Source organism: Rhipicephalus microplus, chromosome 4, assembly GCF_043290135.1.
Source record: "Rhipicephalus microplus isolate Deutch F79 chromosome 4, USDA_Rmic, whole genome shotgun sequence".
NCBI classification, from domain to species: domain Eukaryota; kingdom Metazoa; phylum Arthropoda; class Arachnida; order Ixodida; family Ixodidae; genus Rhipicephalus; species Rhipicephalus microplus.
This window is the reverse complement of record NC_134703.1, coordinates 106,512,410-106,529,649: the sequence shown is the minus strand read 5'-3', so window position 1 is coordinate 106,529,649 and position 17,240 is coordinate 106,512,410. Positions and strand designations below refer to the sequence as shown.

The window sequence follows — 17,240 nt, the reverse complement described above, 5'->3', positions numbered from 1 at the left end:
TGTGTTGGGAAAGTTTGATAACTTTTCTGTAGAATTTCACAGCTAAGGGCCTCATATTTAGAAACATTTGAATCGGAACCACCATGTATAAATTCGTTGACAGAGCAATTATTCACAGCCATCATACGGATTCGTTTTGATTCTGTTGTTAAAGAAACAATAAAGAGTGAAACTACTTTTCGACTATTCGAGCCTGATGTCGCTCGTGCCGGAAGCGCACGACCGCATCTTGGCTGTCGAAGAGATATATCGCGCACCGGGAGTGAACATTCACCATGGCGCCTTTAGCGGGTGCTCCAAGTTCTATGTCACGCCGGCGGGGGAACAAGGTTCGACCATAAGGTGCTTCGCCCTTAAAACAACTTTCTCCGAAGTGGTTGTCTAGTGGCTAGGGTACTCGGCTGCTTACCCGTAGGTCACTGGATCGAATCCCGACTACGGCGACAACATTTTCGATGGAGGCGGAAATGCTGTAGGCCCATGTGCTCATATTTTGGCGCACGTTAGGAACCCCAGGTTGTCTAAATTTTTTGAGCCCTCCACTAGCGCATCTCTCATAGTCATATTGTGGTTTTGGGACGTTAAGCCCCACACATTAATCAAAACAATCCCTGAAAACAGCTTACAGGGCGTTTGAGCGTCGCCTTCAAGACTACAACGAGATAGCGTAATAAGACCCCTGGTGCATCACCTTCTCAATCGCAAGCCATGTTTCACCGCTAGGTGGACACCTTAAGAATGCTTCATAAAATAGAATGCCTGTGCGAATGAAATTGGCTTTTTCAAACTTTTCAAGAACGCCTTCTCCAAGCACAGTTGCCCAGAGCGACTGTACGACCAAAATTGTTCCTTTTGCGAATCATCGAAGTTCTCACTACGTGAGCGTAAGGTGCCGCACTTGCGTGCACAGCTGCGCATTTAGTTCATGCTGTTGTTAATAGCAAACGCGAAATTCGAAGAAGCAGATTGAAATTCTTGACCTCACGCTTACACTCACATGCGTGTAAATTATGGCGTGGTATTCAGTATAAACCAGCATGATCATCATTTCCACTTATATCAGTCAGCATATTACTGGGGTAATAACGGAATTCGCGTTTAAAACTATAGTCTATCCCTTCTAACTCAATTAATGTTTTTACTGCACGTTAAAGAACAATGATGCAGAATGTCGCCAAGGTTCTTTTTTTTTCAGCTTAGTGAATTCATTTCCAGTTTTCATATCCTAAACTATCGGTAGAAAACTCTCAGAAAATAGTTTTGCCTAAATTGTCGCAAAACTCGTGCTACTATTCAAACAGCAATCTTCGATCGACAGCTGCTTCATTTTTCTTAGTTCTGCACTTTATCGTATTTGTGCAAAGACAAAAAATGGATCATTATATCAGCAAAAATTGATAAATATAAAAATTCACTCGTGTTAAAAATTGTGTCGTATAAAATTGGGCTTCTCAAGTATGTATATATATATATTTTTTCGTTCCAGCTCGTAACGAGTACATTTCAGGGGATTGAGTAATGTAGGCCGAACAGAAATTAAATCTGGCTTGTACACTTTGCGCCCAGATTTTCACGTGTGGTCCCATTCATTTTTGTTTTGAAGGTTTTATCAAGGCCGAAGAGAATACGTTGTTTCTTCTGTTGCGTAATAGAAATGGGGCGTGTTCTTTTTTTCACTACCTTGCTTCGATAGCTAAATTTATCTGTATATAAGGTGCAATATAAAAATTAAGTTTTACTATTTTTACCCCTATATTGTATGATCGATACAAGCATAGTCATCTAGAATAGATGTTTCCCTTGAATACATTGGCCGATATGAAAAGAATAAGCGAAGTTGTGGTTCATTAAATAGATGGAAATCTTTGCAGGTAGATCAAGTTGTGCGTGTTTGTGTGTGCGCGTGTGTCGGTATTTTTCTTCTAGAGATAATTTAAACTTGCGCTACAGTATGTGAATTCTGGAAGCGAATCAGCAAAGAATTCGAGCACGCCTACTGAAACAACACAGCTACAGGTAGCTGTAATTGTGATTTATCCCGTGCCTAATGACTTCAGATTCTGCAGCAGTCTCCTGATCCATGATATGCGTTAAAAATCTCTCCTAGTAATAGTGAATTGCAGCCATTTATAATGCACAAAACAGCATCGATGAAGACTCTTAGCCAATGCTTACTCTCACGTTGCAGTATTCCCGACGTAGCAAAAAAAAAATTACTTCAGTAGTTTGCCACAAGACCTAAAATCTACTGAATGCGTTAATTCGTGTGTTCTTGACTTATTGTCTAATTTCTCTTTGGTGCGCTTAATATCTAAGTTTTATTAAAGCACGTTTGGCTGCCTTCTCCTTCCAACTAGCGCATCTTAATAATCGTCTAGCTTTAAAAAAAATTAAAAATGAGTGCTACCACGTTTCTTTTCCTTGCAGGTTCCCTAAGGTAAACGCGGAAAAGCTGCTCAACCTGGTGTGCAGGACGGTCCCTCCGAAAGTGACCAGATTTGAGTACGACAACAGAAGGCGCATGCGTGGGCGCCAGTTATTCGAGATGTAGTGCGTCCCCTACGTGCTTGTCAAATACAGTGAGAGCTTCAGCCGGTGTGACCATTGATTGCCGCTGTTTTCGAAGTTTGCTCGACGCCGGCGCATAGTTTCGTCCTCAACTGGGGTCCAGCGCGCTTCGCCTGCATTTTACTCCAGGTGAGACACTCGCTGCACTGAGTGACAGTGCCAAGACACAACACCTACTAATATCAAGAGTATAGTCTTAATGCAGTCTTTGTAGAACAAATTGGACGCTAAGAAGCTATCGTACAGTGTAATGCCCCTTATTTGGGCTTGCTCTTGTAGTCGCGCGTTGAGGGTATTTTCTCATTTGTGATACATATATGCTATAGACAGAAACTATCTCGTCTTTATGCCAGACAAACGCAAAACTTGGCGGTGCGCCCGTTGATGCGATGCTATGGTATGAGTGCTACGACTCGGCTAAAAATAATCACTACGTTAAAGAGCGACTAACAGCCTCCGTAAACTCAGAAAACGAACACTCTATTCTATTCGGCGTCTCCTGCTATGTTCATTCGTCGCTCTTCTCGACGTCATCATTATATTCACGTTACGTCATGCGGAAATGATTTTTTGATTGGTGCATATACGACAGGTGTCAGTTATAAATTGTCTACGGCCCTGCTACGTCATGCAGTCGCACGCTCGTTCCGCCTTGTCTCGCATGACAATCGGGCTCAGTGAGGTGATTTCACTTCGTTTTGTACATTTATGGTACCGTAAGTGGAGCTATTGCGTTTTATGAAGAAATAATTGACGATGGGGAGATAATTCTCGAGAAACAAACCACACTCGCGTTTGAACTCCAAGCGGGTTGGAGGCCCTTTCCAGAAAAAAAAACTAAGCCGCATTGATTCAGCTACCACGGATCGCCCATAATTTCGTTATCGAATCACACTTCGCAGTTTTCTCCTACTCTCGAGCTAAAGGAACCCGCTGATGAAGTGTTTTCTGCATCTCAATGCCCTTGGAATGTGTCGAATTTCTTGCGCAATCCATGGAGCCCAGCGAGCCTTAAGACTTGCCACAGCGTTTCAGCGAAATTAATTTCGCCAGACTTAGGAGGAGCCCCGAAACGCCTGCTTGCGCGCTCAATAACTCGAGGCAGCCGTCCTGTCATCCGAGTCGCGTAGCGTAGCGTCTTTTGATCGCTTTTCTGTCGGTAAAAGTGGCGGAAAGAGTCCGACAAATCGAGGCGTACGTCTTATTTTTCTTACATCCGCACTCTTTTGCTCGGAGCTCAGACACAAACTTTGAAACATCGACAAAAGTAATCAAAACGTCCGAACTCGTTTTCGCAAAACCGGGAGCACAACGACAGTTGATTTACTCATGAATTATTTATAAAACTCAATGCTTAGAGTAACTGTGCAAACGAAACTTTTCTACGCAATGTTTACCACTGCCCGAAAACATGCCGTCTGATCAGTCTGTTTGGTACGAAACCCGAACAAGGACAGAGTAAGTTCCAAAGGAACAGATTAACGTGTACTTTGTTTTGGTGTTCATCTTCGCCTCGGAAGTTTGAATAGCCTTCCAGGATGCCCGACAACTTCTGCTTATAATATAACGAAGGGTTCTTGTCAAATAATGCAAAGCATATATACTTGCTTTACTGCACAAAACTAATGCTACAGAGAGTAACGGCCAAGTACGCAGAATAGCCATCATGACGCTTATTACACGCAATAACTACCTACAGAAAAGTATTGAAACAAAATCAGTATGTCTTCTACTAAGGTTACCACAATGCGTGAGCTACAATTACTCAACAGTAGATTTACGCCTTTTAAGTTTGTGTGGTCCATCGACATTTCTATATCAAGTCGTATAACAAAAGCGTAAGGTCCAATAAAAAAAGGTGCATTTGTTCATTTGGGTGGTGATGGGGGCTTAAATTCCCGAAGTAAAGAACAGAACTTTCTTGCTGTGACAATGCCGATTGCCTATTCCATATTAGTTTTGAGATTCTAGTCAATTCACACCGCTATCACCACATTTGACAACATATAGTACATCTACAGGTTTTCCCGTTCAATTTAATCCAAGCGCCAGCCAAATTAATCTAGGCGCCAGTCAATTTAATCCAGCCGCCACTGAAATTAATCCAGGTGCCATTGATTTTAATCCAAGTGCCACTGAAATTAATCCAACCGCCAGCCGATTTAATCCGGACGCCAGCGAATTTATTCCTGATGACATTGTCACTTCAAAACGACCCAGAATTTTCGGGAATGCGTGGAGTGAATAGCTTTGGAGTGAATTTAACAGGGAAAAACCATGAATGAGTCACTCATGACACAATGTGACTCGCGCGACAATATCTCGCCTATCACCCGCGTAAGCACTATTCACACCTTCGACATGCAAAGGAAACGGCGTCCACACAGTAATAACTTGATACTTATTAACCAGGCCGATGATCTCATCACGAGTGACTTAGGTGACGACCTCACGCATATCACCCACGCATGCACTGTTTTAACCTCCCGTCATGCATATCAAATGAAACGTCTTTGAAAGGGCGGGATCTTGATACCTAAAACTCGGCCAAGCCACCCGATCACCAGTGACTCAGGGGACGTCATCACCCATATCACCCGCACACGTAATTTACTCGCCTACCGACATGCATACCAAACGAAACGTCTTTGAGAGAGCGATAACGTGTTACCTATGACTCGGCCAACTGACTTGATCACTTGTGATTTAGGTGACGTCATCACGCCTATCACCCACGCACGCAATGTCTAACCTGCCATCATGTATACCAAACGAAACGTCTTCGAGAGGCTAATAAATTGAACGCTGTCAATCGGCAGAGTGACGTGATCACTAGTGACTCGTGTGACGTCATCGCGTTTGACACCCACGCACGCAGCGTCTAACCTGAGTTCATACATATCAAATGAAACGTGTTTGAGAGAGTAATAACTTGAACGCTGTCACAAGGCCCAGTGACGTCATCACTAGTGACTGGCGTGACGTCATCTCGCCTAAGACTCACGCAAGCACTCTATAATGTGCCTTCATGCATATCAAACAAAACGTCTTTGAAAGGGTAATAACTTGAATGCTGGCACTAGGCCGCGTGACTTCATCACTAGTGACTCACATGACGTCATTACGCCTATCACACGCACACGCAGTGTCCAAACCTGTCTTCATGCATATCAAACAAAATGTCTTTGAGAGAGTAATAACTTGAACGCTGTCACAAGGCCCAGTGACGTCATCACTAGTGACTAGCGTGACGTCATCATGCCTATCCCACACGCACGCAGTGTCCAAACCTGTCTTCATGCATATCAAACGAAATGTCTTTGAGAGAGTAATAACTTGAACGCTGTCACAAGGCCTAGTGACGTCATCACTAGTGACTGGCGTGACGTCATCACGCCTATCCCACACGCACGCAGTGTCCAAACCTGTCTTCATGCATATCAAACGAAGTGTCTTTGAGAGAGTAATAACTTGAACGCTGTCACAAGGCCCAGTGACGTCATCACTAGTGACTGGCGTGACGTCATCATGCCTGACACCCACGCAAGCACTCTGTAACCTGCCTTCATGTATATCGAACGAAACGTCTTAGAGAGAGTAATAACTTGAACGCTCTCACAAGGCCCAGTGACGTCATCACTAGTGACTGGCGTGACGTCATCATGCCTATCCCACACGCACGCAGTGTCCAAACCTGTCTTCATGCATATCAAACGAAATGTCTTTGAGAGAGTAATAACTTGAACGCTGTCACAAGGCCCAGTGACGTCATCACTAGTGACTGGCGTGACGTCATCATGCCTGACACCCACACAAGCACTCTGTAACCTGCCTTCATGTATATCAAACGAAACGTCTTAGAGAGAGTAATAACTTGAACGCTCTCACTAGGCCTAGCGACGTGAATACTAGTGACTCATGTGACGTCATCACGTCTATCACACACGCACGCGCTGTCCTAACCTGTTTTCATGCATATCGAACGAAACATCTTTGAGAGAGCAATAATGTTATACTTATGAATCGGCCAACCGACTTGATCACTATTGACTCACGTGACGTCATCACGACTAGCAGTCATGCAAGCACTCTCTAACGTGCTTTCATGAATATCAAACGAAACGTCATTGAGAGAACATTAACTTGAAGGCCGTTGCAGGCAGCGTCTGCTTGTAAAAAACTTACTTCTCGCGCTGCACAGCCGTTCACCGGCTAACCGGTATATGTAGCCACCAGATCGCGCGTTTCGAATTCTGTCAAAGGCGTCTTTACACGGCTTTTGTTTGACTTGACGCTTTTCTTGACTCGAGTAGAGGCGATGCAAGCAACAGTACCTTCAAGCAGCACTGGGGTACAACCCAACATCAGCGTCCCACTACTCGTTGATGGCAACGGTTCTACTTCATTCAATAAGTAGGAATAATAAAGGCAAAATGACAATTAAGCATTTTCCAAACAATACTCCATTACGCAACATTCAACCGATACCCTGACCTCTCTGCGACGCCTTTACTCAAGGTCGTCGTGTGGGAAGATGTAGGCGGCTTTTTTGTTGCTTCTCGTGTTTCGAAGTATGCCTTGAAAATGCGGGCAGCCAGGCCGCAATACTGTGAACGGACAGGCGTTCTACACTAAACAGGCACGCTTATTCCAAGCACACTAACCTATAAGAAACGGCGTGGCGTAGAATGTAGAAAGGAAGGCACCAGTCAGCCACAGCATTGAATGGCGCATCAGCAAATGGCCAGTTGCAAATAGCAATAGTATGTATCTCAAGTATGGGGACTGCCCTCTATTACAACGGATTTGTTTCACAGGATAACCAGATGAAATAACTGTTGAGCCGAAGGAGTGGTAGACAAATCTTTTTGTAGCAAGCTTTGGAGCAGGCAGACCGTGCGTCTTATGCTTGATTAAGGATATACAGTGTTATGACTATAGCCGAATTATATGCAAACGCCTGTTTCGTTTCTTGTGCTCATATCGTGTCATTTTGACACGTGAGCACAAATTAGAGGGCGAGGAGAGCTTTTATAGTGCTTTTATAGTGCCCATATATACCTATTTCGGGCGTTGTAGCCTCAATTCGTATAGGTGCCTGCAAATGTCTGTTTTCAAAATCGATGCCTATATAAACGCTATTTAACCTGAAATTTTGCTTTCAAGTACCACTGAGCCCGGTATTCATGTTACCGGGCAAAGTATAGGTTTCGGGACACTGTGTGGTGCAAACTACTCTTCATTTCACGAGTTACGTTTAAAACTGTCAAACTCAGAAGGCATTTTAGCCAAGAGGGAGGTAGACTAGCCTCTACACATGTATACCATCCATGTCGCGTCGTCTGCTCAGCCTCTTTCCAGTGTGCGCTCAGATGCGTAGGGAGCAGGACGTGCCTCTGTGCAGCGGCAGGAAGATGAAGAATGAATGCGAAACTGTGGAGAGTCATCAGGGGAAGTAAGGAAGTAGAGTGCAGATAAAAAAAGCAATATCTATGTAGTTTTTGTTTGGTTTTTGTCATTTACATGTGGTGCTTCACTGGGTCACCTGAAAATATTTATTTAGGCAGTGGAAAATGTTGCCTGCCCAATGAAAAGGTTTGAGTCACTAGAAATTTTAATTTGATCATTAGAAGCGGCGAAAGCATAATCTCAGGAGGTGAGCTTGAAACCTTCACCACTAACTCTAAGAAGACTTTGTAAGTCCAATTCCTTCCCCGCTATTGGTATGAAATTCACTCGGAGCTGGAGCATCACACGACGTGCATGAGCACGTCATGCGCGCGTAACCTACACTCGCATGAGATGCCCATGTCAGCCCGTGCGTGCAAGCGGTGTTCTGCCGTCTCGATGTTCCTTTGTATTGTACTGCGAGTTTTTGTGGGATGGGTCCCTATCTGCGCGCACGTTTGGAGAGGCTGGCTTGGATAACGTATCCTTACCCCGATACACAGCGTCACACCGCTGCATCTTCTGCTAGGGACGATACACCAAAACCACGCCCAGCGTTGTGAATGCTGGCCCCGACAAAATGCGCAAACTGCGAGAACACCAACGCAAACAAAATGGAGGCACCTTAGTCTCGCGTCTCTCTCGATATAAAATTAAATAAATAGGGTGAATAGATTTCGCCTGTGTGTTCTAACATTTTTGTAAACTTTCATGCTTCTATTTAGGCAACAGTTTGTACAAATTACACACGTTGTCTCAAATAGTTCTCGCAGTGTCACGTACTACTTTTACATAGGCAGGACCATTCTATCACCTTCACTATGTCGGGGCGCACGCCCATGAGATGAAGGTGAAGCCGTGTTCAGTTTGGCCTATCACCTCTTTATGCCACGCGTAGTACTGGAAATCTTGGTAAATGAGATCTTGAGCGCTCAGTGCATTCATTCCTTTACGCTTCTCAAAACTCTTAAGTTTGTGTAACGACCCTTAAAGTATTCACAGACAGAAGAAAAATTGAGCCTGTGTGGTTAGGCCAAGTTAATACGCCGCAAAAAAAAAAAAATCCTTCTGGCGCCTGGCACTCTGACTATTTGCGCATGTATAGCCCTTCTTAGCTATGGCACACAGAAAGAGACCCAGAAGCATATTTCTACGATAGTGCACACTTAACTGACCATGCTGAACTAGAAATGGAGAGACCGTATTCTGCGAACCCCGCGGAAAAACGCATGTTTATGCTAAATCATTACCCGTTTGTACAATTATAAACTAGAACATTTTTGCTTGCTTTCATGTCGTAGAGACAGATACCACACCTGTTTATTGGAAAATTTGAGTTTTGTCAAAGATTATTCTGCCTATATTCACAATTTTGGAAGCCTGAAAGAGTGTTTTGGCCACCTATTATTGGGGCCTAAATCCCGGTTTTTCGGTGCCTATAGAGCTGGCCTCTATAGTTACGACCTACCTGACATGTTTTCGCAACGCCGAAGCATATATGATGCCCGTTTAAAACATCTGCCGTACCTCAGGAAAAAAATTGTTGTTCTGATAACGTCGGGCTCGTCAAATTGGTTATGAAATGGGTGATGAAAGAGAACTGGGGCAAGTCCGTGAGAAACAAAATTTATTATTATACAGGCAAAGCAATTTTCATAAACACGCACCCATAGATGTGCTGCTGAGCAGTGTTCTACATATCAAGGCAGTCGAGGGCAGCTTGTACAAAAGTGTAAATGTGCCTATCATAAGCGGCACAGTCCACACGCTGGATGTGCTGCATAGAGCGCCCCGCGGCTTCAACCAGCAGAGCACTAGTGATCACGTCACTCTGCCGATTGACAGCGTTCAATTTATTAGCCTCTCGAAGACGTTTCGTTTGGTATACATGATGGCAGGTTAGACATTGCGTGCGTGGGTGATAGGCGTGATGACGTCACCTAAATCAGAAGTGATCAAGTCAGTTGGCCGAGTCATAGGTAACACGTTATCGCTCTCTCAAAGACGTTTCGTTTGGTATGCATGTCGGTAGGCGAGTAAATTACGTGTGCGGGTGATATGGGTGATGACGTCCCCTGAGTCACTGGTGATCGGGTGGCTTGGCCGAGTTTTAGGTATCAAGATCCCGCCCTTTCAAAGACGTTTCATTTGATATGCATGACGGGAGGTTAAAACAGTGCATGCGTGGGTGATATGCGTGAGGTCGTCACCTAAGTCACTCGTGATGAGATCATCGGCCTGGTTAATAAGTATCAAGTTATTACTGTGTGGACGCCGTTTCCTTTGCATGTCGAAGGTGTGAATAGTGCTTACGCGGGTGATAGGCGAGATATTGTCGCGCGAGTCACATTGTGTCATGAGTGACTCATTCATGGTTTTTCCCTGTTAAATTCACTCCAAAGCTATTCACTCCACGCATTCCCGAAAATTCTGGGTTGTTTTGAAGTGACAATGTCATCAGGAATAAATTCGCTGGCGTCCGGATTAAATCGGCTGGCGGTTGGATTAATTTCAGTGGCACTTGGATTAAAATCAATGGCACCTGGATTAATTTCAGTGGCGGCTGGATTAAATTGACTGGCGCCTAGACTAATTTGGCTGGCGCTTGGATTAAATTGAGCGGGAAAACCTGTATATCGAGGCAGAAAACAACTTCTAACGGGCACATGTCCATACAATCTGGGAAGACCTTTTACCTGACAAATCTGTAACAGTAATGTTTTACGACTATGTATGAGCGAACATTGTGGTATAAGACATACTGTACCGGTGAGGTGTCATGAGCTCAGAAACTTGATTGTCGTTTGGGACTTAGATTGGTGTACCATAAACTTCCATATCGCGAGACAGAACATAAAGCTGTTCTTTCTGCATAATTCAGAAAGTTATAGTTCTCCTAAAGCTGTCACAATTACAGCATAATGTACTTCAGCCAAACCCTTACTAACCAGTCTCGTACGCAAGCAATGTCCTTTATTAACCATGAAACTTTGAGTGGCAATCGCAATGTATACTTCACTTTTAATCAGGTCCCGTATAAAGCGCCGGTTTTAGACGGGAAACCGGACATTTTTCGTCTGGTTTCCTGAATATAGTCGGCGTATAACAATGTTCTCACTTAAAGAGCTCCTCCCACATATTTACAGAGTAGTAGGAGTTCAGTTACACGCATTAAGTTCTGCATTTGGTAAGTTCTCGCTTCCCGTTGAAATAAATAGGCCATTTGAAAAGTTGTGCGACAGCATTTACTATAGCTTTAGGCACTTGTAGCGCAATGAGTACCGGTTCAAGTGTGGTGACTTATATAGGCATACTGGCACCAGACGCCGGTTTTCGTACTAAAGTTTCAGTGCTTTCGCATGTTCACCCATCGGATTGCGACTTGCGACTTCTGGTGTCCCCTCCGCCGCACTGACTTACACTCATTGGTCACCAACATTTTCATAAATGGGAGAGGGAGGGAAGACCTACAATATATATATATATATATATATATATATATATATATATATATATATATATATATATATATATATATATATATACATACATATATATATATATATACATACATATACATATATATATATACAATGACCATTGGTTTTTTTAGCTGCATGCCCTGGGGCAACAAGTTTTCTCGCAAAATACATTTCAAGTAGCTAACATCATTTTTCTGAAGAGCACGATCTCGCTCATGTATTTTATCCAACACTGCACGACAGACGTCGCCCTCTTGTAGTTCCCCAGAGGGCACTATCAGCGTAAACCAGCAGAACACCCATATGTCAAATCAATGTGGTCGTTTGTTTTAGGGTCGTTTGTCACCACGCAGCAGCCGATGAATACTTACGCTTTACTTTCGTTTAAAGGCGTCAACTTCTGCAGCGTTCATCGGCGTACTTCGCTTTGGCGCAACAAGGTGACACTTCAGTACACATTTAGCTTAGTTACTGCTTCACTGCGTCGGGAAAGGAGAGCCGTTGCGACTGGGCAGCTTGTTGAATGATTATCAGGAGGCTTCGAGTTAAGCAAGTAAACAGACGAGGAAGCTAACGAACAGATAAGCTTATGCTTCACAAGTCTGCGCAATGCGTTTACTCGGAAGAGCGTTCTGTTTACGATGTGTTGTGTTTACGATGTGTTTACGTTTAAATAACACAAAACTTGGCAAGATTTTACTGTGGTTGCTAATAATGGTATCAATACTAAGCAAGACGTTGACACCTATTAAAGTGCGCAAAGTTGTTTTCTCTCATATACACTTGACACATTTTTATTCTGTTTTTTGCAAAAACAAAGAGCCTTTTCACACTTGCGTAAACGAGTCTTCTCGCCAGATAGAACCAGAATATTAGCAATGTTGAAATGTGTTTGGCGCAACATGCAAATGAGGCTCCAAACACAACTGTTGCTGGGCTGCAACGCTAGGAAAAGCAAGGCACAAAGAGCAGAGGAGAGTGGGCGGTGGGGGGGGGGGGGCGATGGTGACGAAAGGTCCAATGCTCCGTTGTTATTCTCCGTGCGCACACAGACCCTGCTACAACCGTGCCCTTCGAAGTCCACTCATTACACGAGTTTGGAATCATCACTTTTAGATTCAGGGGAGCTCTTGCGGCAGGATTACTTTACACTCTTTATCTGTGTCGAAACCTTTGTTTGTACGTTGCGTTTGCCAGTTCGCCGCTCCAGCAATTGCATATACCCGCGTGCAAACAGAACTTCCCGTTAATTGCCCAATGGAGGTATACAAACACGTCCGCCCACGCAACCGTACGTGAAGTGATCGTTTTGCAATCGTGGAAAACTTCACAGTTAGCGGCTGAGCGTCCTTCAACGATGAAGCTGCATGGGGTACCAGTTCTGGCGCCTTTATTTTTTCAGCCTTCCAGCCTAACAGAAAATAAAAAGAACTATGCGTTTCGCACATTAATGGGCCCTTCCTAATTCTCAAATCGAGTAGGAGCGTTTCGTAGAAAATTAAAGCGGAAAAGAGAGAGCGAGTGACATGGCAGCAAACATTTTCGTTAATTGCCGGGTAAGCTGTGACGTTATTTTTGAGTGCGCACCACCTAGGTTCTATCGACACCAATTATAATCAGTTCTATGAGAGCCATGTAGCCATCGCCACTTACGCAGGAGCTACACCATAGACTCAGAGGGTAAACGCAAGTAATGAACTTAGGCGTAAAAGCTATGTTCATCAATCATATTTTCAAAGCCTTCCATGGTTGTTCATTCAACTCGACGAGTAGGCCAAAGAGGCATCCCGGGCGTCCTTTGGGTGCTCTCGAACGTATGTATTGGTCAACACAGTAGGCCAGTGATCGTGTACAACTCAACACTGCCTTAACCAATACGGTAAACACAACGCTTACACTTAGCACTGAAACACTACCTTAACCATTTCGGACACGCAAACAATTGGTTTACATTACATAACTTACGCTCTTATACTTAATCAGCACACCATTTAACACCTATGCCCTTTCTATTTACTCTTACTGAATTATTCTGTCAATATTTTCTTCATTGATTTTTTATTTACCCTATGTTCTAGTCTATCATTCATTCGTTGAAGATTTCATTTCCTCAAACTTACTACTGCTGAGTTTGACACAGGTGACTCCCACGTATTTTTCTTTTAAATCGGACACACGCACACACGCCCACACACACACACACACACACCTCACTAAAGCGTAAAACTGTCAGCTATCTCAGCTTTGCGCAATCACAAATGCATGTATCACGGTTTTACAAATACAACGTAAACAAATACAGCAGTCAAATTGACCTTTTCTTTCTAGTTGTTACCCTTTCAACGCTTCGCTGCGAACATGCTAATCACGGAGCCACCTGTTTGTTCCGTCCTCCAAGTAAACTCTTTGTCCAAGCAACACTTTGCCTTTGCGGGTGACTCATAATTCACTTACTGCGCTACACGGCACTTGGACCTCATCTTTCCCGGGAGCCACTAAATGTCACTCGTTGTGTCCCGGAGTTCGCACGCTCGAAGGTTAAGCTGCAGGCGAGGTCTGGTGGAGGGTGGATAAACGACTCAACCATACAGCCTTCTTTCAGCGTTTCCACCTCTGGATCTATCTTAGCCTGATTTCGTTTGTGGGGTAAAAAGAAGCATAAAAAACGCGTTCAGGACACTCGACACATCTTTCGGGGCACACTCGTCACTCTATATGGAGTCTCCTGGTTATTTTTCTCAGTCGCTTGTCTCTCGGGATGATTGAGTTTGGCGAATTGCGTGCTCTCATGAACGTGTTGCCATGACAACGTCTGCTTTCTAAAAAAAAATAGTAATATAATTGTCCAGCGCCATGACCTGAATCGGTTAGCGCGCAGTCGTTGCGTGACATGGTAAGAGCTCAAACTCCCGCCGACGTGATGCCACCTGTCCTAATGGCGAAGGATTTAAGGAGTAGTGATGAACATGAGAAATGGTGACAATGAAATATGCATGAACCCAGTCGCTTTCATGCACGCGTCTACCACGAAAAGAATCTCTCGTGGTGGAAGAAAAGGTGAACTGTAAATGTCCTAGTGAAATGCAAATGCCATAGAAATAAAAATTGAGAGTTTCACTGACACCACGTTAATGTGAACAAAGAAGACGATTGAGTTCGTGGTTCACTGCGTTTACTGTATTGCGTCTCCTGCGTTGTCGCAACGAGATAAATTGAGAGAGCTCCTCAATTATACAACACTCTCTTGACACATTGCAATCATCTACCATTTCTCTACCAGACCTCTACCAGACCCACATGCAAGCGATGGTGTGGGCCTGCTGACCTGTTGGCCTGCTTTAGAGTGAATAGAAATAAAGGCAATGCCTATATGCTCTCGCGAGAATTATTGTATTACCGGAAAATGCAAGCAGAATTACCTGAGCAGCCGCTGTAAGTTACATCAAGCTGATTACATGTACTCCATGTCATATCTATATTTCTCATCCTATATCTTCTCCATATATTATAAATGAGCCCGTTCCACCTTGCCGAAATGCCACGTTCACGCTTCGTAGCCTTACACCATACGCAGCTAGGATTTGACGCCTTGAATAGCAGTCATTCCAACAAAGCTTCACCATTGTCCAAATTAGGACACGATGAGTGTGCCGGCAGAAAAGTGGGCTATGTTCAAAATATTTCTACAAACTTCAAAAGCATGCGAATGAGTATAAATGTCTTACACTATACGCTCCTCATTATTACAGTAGCAAGGGTAAAATAACCACAGTGATACCTCGAAACCTCGGTGATGCGTTTATGACTAATAAAGATTTCGTCGTCATACAAACTTTTTGTGTGGGCCCGGCCAAGAACCAATAGCCTGCAGTGTAATGGAGTGTGGTTGTTGGGAACTGATTTTCACCTCCACGACCTTTGATGTGAACGTACGTACCCACGCAGGTACGAACAGGTGTTGCCCGTGGTGTCGCGGAATTTATGCGTTTTCACCGGAAGCCAAGCGTGGGCGTGTGAGGCCCACCAGCTGCCATCAGTCGCACGTCGTGGCTTTCTAGATTGCGCTCGTGAATGTCGGAGGCCTTAACGTACCTTTAGGTGCATTCGTGTTCATAGTTTACAGATAGTATTGGCGTCGCGTTTCTCCCTCCCTCTCAAAGCGTCAATGCATGCTGTTGTGTTTGAGGAAGCGTCGTTGATTTTCGTTTACATGCGCCTTTCATATCCTAGTGAGGTATGCTATGAACGGAAGACCAACACCTAAAGAAGAAGCGGACAGTCCTGGCGGAGGACGGCTTGACCTCGCCACGCCACATCAACTTGCACGATTGTTCGGGGCGTGCAGCCGGCCAACTCTACAATTTCCACGGGCGACTCCCTAACTTTCAGCAAACCTACGGATTGTGCACGCACGGCCATAAATTTCCCTAAAAACATCATTTACATCATCGTGATAAGATAATATTAATAAGAAGAACGAGCAGTGGTTCTAAAATGTTCTGGCCTTCATGTGTTCCGTGGATCACGCTCCTTCAGTCATTTTCGCCGCATCATTTTGTTGTCACGCGAAAAAACGTTCATTAGTTACGCACGCATGCACTCGCCATTTATCAACCAATACAAGGCTTTTTACTGGCAATCCTTCAAAGATGTGTATGGTGTTGTTGTTGCCTTCAGAAACAATGAAAGAAAATGTACGTCAGCTTTTTTTACGCATACTAACTTTCTGTATTTTATGGTAGTATCAACTGCGGATGATACGAATACTTTTGATCAATCAGCGAGATTTGTATCAGCGACGTTTTGCTCTGTCGGTCAATACAGCTGCGCTAACACAGAAGACGCCGTAAATTCCAGGTATAAGAAAAAAAAACGTAAACGAAACGACGAAAAAAGTGGCAGCTCCCATGTGGATAAAGATAGTCTATACTTTTTTACAGCAGAGGTGTTACAGCAAGCAGAGTTGCTATAGAAACAATTTATCGCGTGTCTTACATAGAAAATTATCATCATCGAGAACAGGCGACCTCCTCCTCCTCTTCATTTTCTTTTTCACTCCCACAACACACGCACTGTTGGCCTGGCGTGGGACCAAAAATTCGGAAGCCTGAGGAACGAACACGCAGAGCGAGAAAGCACTGAAGAGTTACAATTAAATAAAAAGAAATTCTTGGCGAAAAAAAGATTGGCTAGGTTAAATTTGAAATCGCTCAAACTATTCAAAGGTGAGAGTCGTAGCCACTTGGCGGTCCAGTCACAAAAAGATAGCGTGGTACCGATCTGTACAGTGTAGTATAGTAACGGAGTGGAAATGAATGCGAGGTAAAGGTGGGTGGAAAGGATGAAGGGAGAGAGTTAGGAGAGAGTAAGCATACATAGAGCTGATACAGACAAATAGACCTAAAGGAAGTGAAGAACTGCATAGAAACAGACAGAAAATCGAAAGGAGAGACATAAAGAGAAAGAGACGAAGGTAGAAAAGAATATAAAAAATTAGAAAGAGCGACAGTGAGAAAGACATATTGAGAAAGAAAAAATAAACACAAAAACGTCCAAAAAACAGAGCAAGCGTAACTATACATGGCACATCAGAGCAAGGGGTGGGAAAGACATAGGTGAGAAGGTGGCCTAGCTAAAGCACTCCCAGCAAGACGCCCAACGAGCTCTGTTGCAATCCAGCCTTACGCAACATGGCGCAAGATGCGCTGACTTTTCAAATAACTGTGACACCATGACGTGTTG

At 43.9% G+C, this 17,240-nt stretch overlaps 2 protein-coding genes across 3 annotated transcripts in view; one reads left to right on the top strand and one right to left on the bottom strand.

The window, feature by feature from the left end:
- Nucleotides 1-17,240, bottom strand: part of LOC142814398 (uncharacterized) — a 181,254-nt gene that overhangs the window by 42,852 nt on the left and 121,162 nt on the right. The gene's annotated exons all lie outside the window — the stretch shown is intronic.
- The window catches only part of LOC142814565 (uncharacterized), a 416,641-nt gene that overhangs the window by 283,269 nt on the left and 116,132 nt on the right, over nucleotides 1-17,240 (top strand). For both annotated transcript variants that reach the window (XM_075893452.1, XM_075893453.1), the window contains one exon: nucleotides 2,428-2,697. The gene's annotated coding sequence lies outside the window, so the exon portion shown is untranslated. The remainder of the gene's footprint in view (nucleotides 1-2,427; nucleotides 2,698-17,240) is intronic.